The 7,616-nt window shown below is 43.4% G+C and overlaps 1 pseudogene; it reads left to right on the top strand.

Moving 5' to 3' along the window:
* The first annotated feature begins 1,369 nt into the window (after window positions 1-1,369).
* Window positions 1,370-1,750, top strand: LOC100437425 (large ribosomal subunit protein eL22-like; annotated as a pseudogene).
* Window positions 1,751-7,616: the final 5,866 nt, after the last annotated feature.

The raw sequence follows: 7,616 nt of genomic DNA, 5'->3' as shown, positions 1-7,616 counted from the left end.
CCTCCCAAAGTGCGAGGATTACAAGATGAGCCGCCGTGCCCGGCCAATATCATTATTATTATTATTATTATTATTATTATTATTTTGAGACAGTCTTGCACTGTCATACAGGTTGGAGTGCAGTGGTGCAATCTCAGCTCACTGCAACCTCCGCTTCCTGGGTTTAAGCAATTCTCATGCCTCAGCCTCCCAAGTAGCTGGGATTACAGGCATGTGCCACCACACCTGGCTAATTTTTGTATTTTTTTTTCTTTCTTTCTTTTTTTTTTTTTTTCAGTAGAGACAGGGTTTCACCATGTTGGCCAGGCTGGTCTTAAACTCCTGATTTCAGCTGATCCGCCCACCTCACCTCCTGAAGTGCCGGGATTATAGGCGTGAGCCACCACACCCGGCCATAACTGTTAATATTAAACCTCTACCCTCATTCTACACTTGGCTTCTCCCTGTACCAAGCAGATCTTCCTATCTTCCTACATCTTCTCCTACATGGGAGGATTCAGGGCCACACGTAAGAAAGGTGGCAGATTAAAGGGGGTATGCTTATTTCAGCACAGTTCATAATTCCCAAGGTACAGAACCACCTTAACTGCCCATTGACCAATGAGTGGATAAAGAAAATGTGGTATATATACACCATGGACTACTACTCAGCCATAAAAAGGAACAAAATAATGTCTTTTTTTTTTTTTTTTTTTTTTTTTTTGAGATGAAGTCTCACTCTGTTGCCCAGGCTGGAGTGCAGTGGCGTGATCTCAGCTCACTGCAACCTCCACCTCCCGGGTTCACGCCATTCTCCTGCCTCAGCCTCCCAAGTAGCGGGGACTACAGAGGCCGGCAACCATGCCCGGCTAAATTTTTTTTATATTTTTAGTAGAGACGGGGTTTCACTGTGTTAGCCAGGACGGTCTCGATCTCCTGACCTCATGATCTGCCTGCCTCGGCCTCCCAAAGTGCTGGGATTACAGGCGTGAGCCACCACACCCGGCTGAAATAATGTCTTTTGAAGCAACTTGGATGAAGTTGGAGACCATTATTTTAAGTGAAGTAACTCAGGAATGGAAAACCGAATACCATATGTTCTCACTTATAAGTGAGAGATAAGCTATGAGGACACAGACACATACAGAGTGATATAATGGACTCTGGAAACTCAGATGGGGGAGGATGGGTGGGGAGTGTGGGATAAAATACTACATATTGGGTACGATGAACACTACTTGGGTGGTGCATACACTAACATCTCAGAATTCACCATTATACAATTCATTCATGTAACCAAATATAACTTGTACCCCCAAAGCTACTGAAATTTTATAAAATTAATAACGATTTAAAAAGAAGCAGTTCTCTTTCTGCCTCCACTGCTGCCATGGCGCCTGTGGAAAAGCTTGTGGTGAAGAGGGGCAAAAAAAAGAAGCAGGTTCTGAAGCTCAGTCTTGATTGCACCCACTCCGTAGAATATGGAATCATGGACGCTGCCAATTTTGAGCAGTTTCTGCAAGAGAGGATCAAAGTGAACTGAAAAGCTGGGAAACTTGGCGGAGGGGTGGTGACCATCGAAAGGAGCAAGAGAAAGATCACTGTGACATCTGAGGTGCCTTTTTCCAAAAGGTATTTGAAATATCACACCAAAAAATATTTGAAGAAGAATAATCTACATGATTGGTTTGCGTAGCTGCTAACAGCAAAGAGTTATGAATTATGTTACTTCCAAATTAACCAAGACGAAGAAGAGGAAAACGAGGATTAAATTTCATTTATCTGGAATATCTTGTATGAGTTCTGGAATAAAACTTGGGAACAAAAAAACAAAAGAAAGAAAGAAAAAGAAACAAAAAAAACTTATTTTTTTCTTTTTTTGAGATGGGTCTCACTCTGTCACCCAGGCTGGCATGCAGTAATGTAATCATAGTTTACTGCAGCCTCAACTTCCCGAGCTCCTGCCAACCTTCCACGTCAGCCCCCTGAGTAGCTGGGACTACAAGTGTGTGTCACCACACCCGGCTAATTTTTAAATTTTTTTGTAGAGACAGGGTATGGCTATGTTGTCCAGGCTGGTCTTGAACTCCTGCACTCAAGCCATCCTCCTGCCCCAGCCTCCTAAAGTGCTAGGATTACAGGAGTGAGCCACTACATCCAACTTCAAAAAAACAAATCTCAACCCATCGAGTCCCCCCTCTGTTTCCTTCCCCCAAGAGAGACATCCACATTCACACTTCACTGGCTCACTTTCTCTGGCTATAACTTCTGTGCCTTGGGTTAGTAGCCCCTCTTCCTCTGTGCAGAGTGGGCTAGGCTTGCCCAGCACTCACTGAGAGCTCTCCCAGCACGAGTCTTCCTGGTACCTCTGGAAATCCTCTCTTGTGCCAAAGGAAGAAGACAAGGAGGCTTTGTACAGCTCAGGCCCTCCCAGCCACTGAGGCTCTTTTAATTGGGCTGTCCTCTCACCCCATCTCTCTCCCCAGAGAGATGACCACCCCCTATTTCCTGTTTCCTTTGGCCCTTTGCCTTTGGGTATGGATTGGGAGAGCAAGCCCCTGCCAGATTTCCCACCACTTGTGCCCCGGCCCAGCCAGGCTGGAAGGACCTAAGTACATCCTGTAGCATTGCCTGTGGAGGCAGTACAGGCACATAGGAGGCAAATCCCCAAATCCCTAACTAGTTTCTGTGTGCCACCTCCTAACTTCTCCAAGCCTCACATTCTGTATGTGCCATGACCCTGGCAGGTACCGTCACAGTCTGCGTCAACTGTGAGGCTACCTGCCCGGGTCATGGGAGCATTAAGTGAAAGAGAAACGTCTGCACATTAGGGCACTTCATTCATGCAGGTGGTTATGAGTGTTCACCCCTCACTGCACAGGGCTTGCCACTCTGCGCCCCCCATATCCCGTTCGTCCCTTTCACACCTCCACTCTTCTCCAGATTCTCTATTGAGTGCCTTTCCTGGGACTTGAGAGTCAAGAGGCCTGTTCATGCAGAGGACCATGAATTTTGGAATCAGATCTACCTAGCTTCCAAACTGGGATCTGCCACCCTCTACCCTTGAATCAGATATATGTAATAGATCTTATTTTTTAAAATGGGGATAAGGATATCTACTTGATAGGTTTACTGATGCAAGGATTAAATAGGAAAATGTATATACAGCCTTAGCACAATACCAGGTTCAGAGAAGTTTAGCAAATAATAGAATAATAATAAATAATAAGAGGTATGATTAGATCCAGCTGGCTACCCACCTTGCTTTGAGGCCTGGCATATGGTTGGCATATTTCTCTAGTTCCTGCCACTGATGCCAGTCTCCCCTATCTTTAATTTCACTGGTCACTTTCGAGAATATTGGAAGGAGGTTTGTTAACTGGGTCCACTGGCTCCATACTATCATTTTGCCCAGGAGTTTCCCTTTACATGTTTGGGCTAGTTTCTGTTGGTATACAGAAATAAATTGATTTCCAAACACTTATCTTAATTTTTTTTTTTCGAGACAAAGTCTCACTCTGTCGCCCAGGTTGGAGTGCAGTGGCACGATCTCAGCTCACTGAAACCTCCACCCCCTGGGTTCAAGCAATTCTCCTGCCTGAGCCTCCCTAGTAGCTGGGATTATAGGTGTGTGCTACCACACCCAGCTAATTTTTGTATTTTTAGTGGAAACAGGGTTTCTCCATGTTGGCCAGGCTGGTCTTGAACTCCTGACCTCAAGTGATCCACCTGCCTCTGCCTCCCAAAGTGCTGGGATTACAGGCATGAGCCACCGTGCCCAGCAAACACTTGTTTATAGTGGCATCTTTTTTTATTTTTTAAATTTTTAATTTAATTTTAAAATTTTTAATTATTTATTTTTTAGAACAGTGTCTCACTCTGTCACCCAGGCTGGGGTGCAGTGGTATGATTATAGCTCACTGCAGCCTCAAACTACTAGGCTTCAGCGATCTTCCTGCTTCAGCCTCCCCAGTAATAGGTGTGTGCCACAATGCCCGGCTAACGTGTTTTGTTTTGTTTTTTAATTTTTAGTAGAGATGGGATCATGCTGTGTTCCCAAGGTTGGTTTCAAACTCCTGGGATCAAGTGATCCTCCCACCTTGGCCTCCCAAAGTGCTGGGATTATAGGCATGAGCCACCAAGCCTGGCCAATAATGGCATCTTTACCTCGTTCCTGATTTAATAAAGAATACATTTCTCCTTTCTCTGGTATGTACATATGAACTATTTAAGATAAAAGTAGTTGGTCAGGCATGGTGGCTCATTCCTGTAATCCCAGCACTTTCAGAAGCTGAGGCGGGAGGATCACTTGAGCCCAGGTATTCGAGACCAGCCTGGGCAACACAGCAAGACCCCTCATCTCTATTTTTATTCTTTTTTTAATTAGAAAAATTATAAATATAAAAATTAAAAAGCAGTTATCTTGTTAAGGAAATGTCCCATTATTTCCTTTATTTTTATCCTAAGTTTGTTGTTATTACTGTTTTTAAGTTAGGGAGGCCTGTTTAATTTCATCAAATATGGTTTCAGCATTTATTGAAATTATATGTCTATTTTGCATTTTTGTTTCCTTGACCTTGTGACAGACATGATGTAGAGAGATTTTCCCAGAACTCCCCTCGGAAATGAGTAGCTAGCAAACTACTTTATGTTCAAAGTAGTGGTAAAAGGATGGACTAGGCAATAAAGAGCATTAGGACATTTAGATACTCATTTAGGGAAAAATTTAAGTTTGATTCCTTCCTTGCAACCACATAAAAATTCTAGATGGATTAGACATTAGACCTTGAGAAAACCTTAAAACTATTTGAAGGAAACATAGAAAAATATCTTTACAGCCTTGATTCGAGGAATCATAAGCAAGTTGTAAACTCTATAACCCATAAAATAAAATATTGAGAGATTTGGCTACTTAATATTTAAAACTTCTGAATGATGAAAGTCACCACCAAGAAACTTAAAGATAATGGAAGGCTGGAAGAAGACATTGCCAACATATATAACAGGCATTGCATTAATAATCAGAGTATATAAAGGAAAGGGAGGAAAATAGAAAAAAGTAATCGAAGAGGCAAATAAAGCTTAACCTCACTCATAATAAGTAGCATGTAAATAACAATAACAACAAGGTAACATTTTCCATCATCAAACTGTCAAAATTTTAAATAATACATATCCAGTATTGGAGAATGTAGGTGACTGCTAGGTTTACACTTCAGGTATCTCCAATCCAGAAGGATTTTTTTTTGTTTTTTTGTTTTGTTTTGTTTTTGAGACGGAGTCTCACTCTGTCGCCCAGGCTGGAGGGCAGTGGTGCAATCTCGGCTCACTGCAACCTCCGCCTCCCGGGTTCACGCCATTCTCCTGCCCCAGCCTCCCGAGTAGCTGGGACTACAGGCGTCTGCCACCACGCTCGGCTAATTTTTTGTATTTTTAGTAGAGACGGGGTTTCACCGTGTTAGCCAGGATGGTCTCAATCTCCTGACCTCGGGATCCACCAGCCTCGGCCTCCCAAAGTGCTGGGATTACAGGCGTGAGCCGCCGCGCGCCCAGCCCAGAAGTATTTTATGTAAATGGCGCCCCCTGCAGCCCAATTCCTACCTAGACTAACATATACTGAGGTGCACCTTGGTACAGCGCTGGAAGACCCCTGTCCCTCCTGTGGGCTTAGTGACAATTTGGGAAACAGTTTTTGGCTTATCTGGCAAAATGTAAAAGGCCCTTTGACGCAATGATTCCTCTTCCAGCCTTTCAGAAATACAGGAATATGTACTATGTACATAAAGACATATGCAAAGGAATGTTTATTAAAGCTTATTTTATATTGGAGAGAAAAAGGAAGCAATCTACATGTCTGTCAATAGGGGACTGTTTGGATAAATAATGCTGCTTGTATCCATTCATGGGATATTTTAACTCTTAAAAGGAATGAAGTGAATTTATCTGTACTCACATAGATTGATCTCCAAGATTATTTTATTTTATTTTATTTTATTTTAAGATGGAATCTTGCTCTGTTGCCCAGGCTGGAGTGCAGTGGTGCAATCTTGGCTCACTGCCACTTCTGCCTCCTGGGTTTTGATTCTCCTGCCTCAGCCTCCTGAGTAGCTGGGACTACAGGCGCCCAACACCATGCCCTGCTAATTTTTTGTATTTTTAGCAGAGACGGAGTTTCACCATGTTGGCCAGGTTGGTCTCAAACTCCTGACCTCAGGCGATCCACCCACCTCGGCCTACCAAAGTGCTGGGATTACAGGCATGAGCCACTGCACCCAGCCAAGATTTAATGTTATGACTGAGATAAAAATGAATGAAAGCAAATCTTCAAAATATCTATGACTTGATCTCATGTATATACATTTGTGTCTGAATATACATTAGATAGATGGGGAATGCATAGACGTGGAACAGGCAGAGCCTACCAAGTTGAGGGGACTGGACCTGAATCGTTGGACAGAGGGAATTCGTAACAGAAAAGACTTTCATGTTTTACTCTGTATACTTAATTACTTTATGCTCTACCACAACAATAATGTATTGTATATGTTTTTTGTGGTTTTTTTTCTTAATATTAAATTCAAAATATAAGGTAGCCCACTGGCTCTAAGCTACAAGAATCCTTATGGGTTTGGCAGTTCTTTGACAACTTTTTTCCCACCTGGCTAAACTATCAAGGAATGTCCTACCACCAAGCATGAGAGATTTTTGGCATTCCTGAAATAAATTCTTATTCTGAGCCAGCTCATGTGGGCATCATAATCTCCTTGAAGGCTTTTAAAAGATTTAAATCTGAGTCTGTCTCAGATTCTCGGGCTCAGAACCAGAATTTCTCCGTCTGAAGCTATTATCTTGCTCTGGAGGAGGGAGTGGGAACTGGATCACTGGTTAGGGTGGTGACTGTTTTGGACAATTGCATAGCCACAGCCAGGAACACAGAAGGCAGAGAAGCAGCCTTGATCTGCAAGGGCTCCAGGTAACCCCAACGGGGACCCTTGATGGACAAAGGCATTCTCCCAGGCTTGGTGATAAAAGTGTTCCACTTACAGCCAGACAAGGCACTCAAGGCTCTGCAGCAGAGAAGTTAGAGCGGCAGCTTTTTTGCTTTGTGTTTTCACTAAAACTTAATTTGTTGTTGCACTTGTTGGAGGGCATGTCCCATAGGGGAAGTTTCCACTACTGTGCTCTAAACTTTGGGCTGCTTGTACCATCTTACTTGTCCCCTCATTAATAATGAATTAAATAAAATCTTTAGTATATGCTAATTTCATATCTCTGCGAGAGTTACGATTTTACCTTTTTTTTGAAAAGTACCTTTTCACATTGCTATCACTCCCTTACCAGAGCAGTGAGTTTCTGGGTCTCCCTCTTAGGGGCAGACACTGTTCCATGTAATTAGAATTAATTTCTTGTTCGTAGGTAGACAGAGAAAAGCTTCCACACTCCCAGGAGACAGGGATTCAGATCCTGTGCCATGGCTGAGAGTGATGCCCAGGAAGACACTTCTCTCCGAGTCTTAGTCTGCCCGCCTGTGAAACAGGCTCATAACAAACCCCTGACCCCAGGCTCGGTCGCCTTGAGCCCAAGACCTCACCCAATCCCCTCCTCGCCCCGCCTTCCCTCCCGGGCCCCCAGGAGGT

This window comes from Pongo abelii, chromosome 8 (genome assembly GCF_028885655.2).
Source record: "Pongo abelii isolate AG06213 chromosome 8, NHGRI_mPonAbe1-v2.0_pri, whole genome shotgun sequence".
Taxonomy (NCBI): Eukaryota; Metazoa; Chordata; class Mammalia; order Primates; family Hominidae; genus Pongo; species Pongo abelii.
Note: the sequence above shows the minus strand (reverse complement) of the source record. Positions and strands in the feature narration are given on the sequence as shown.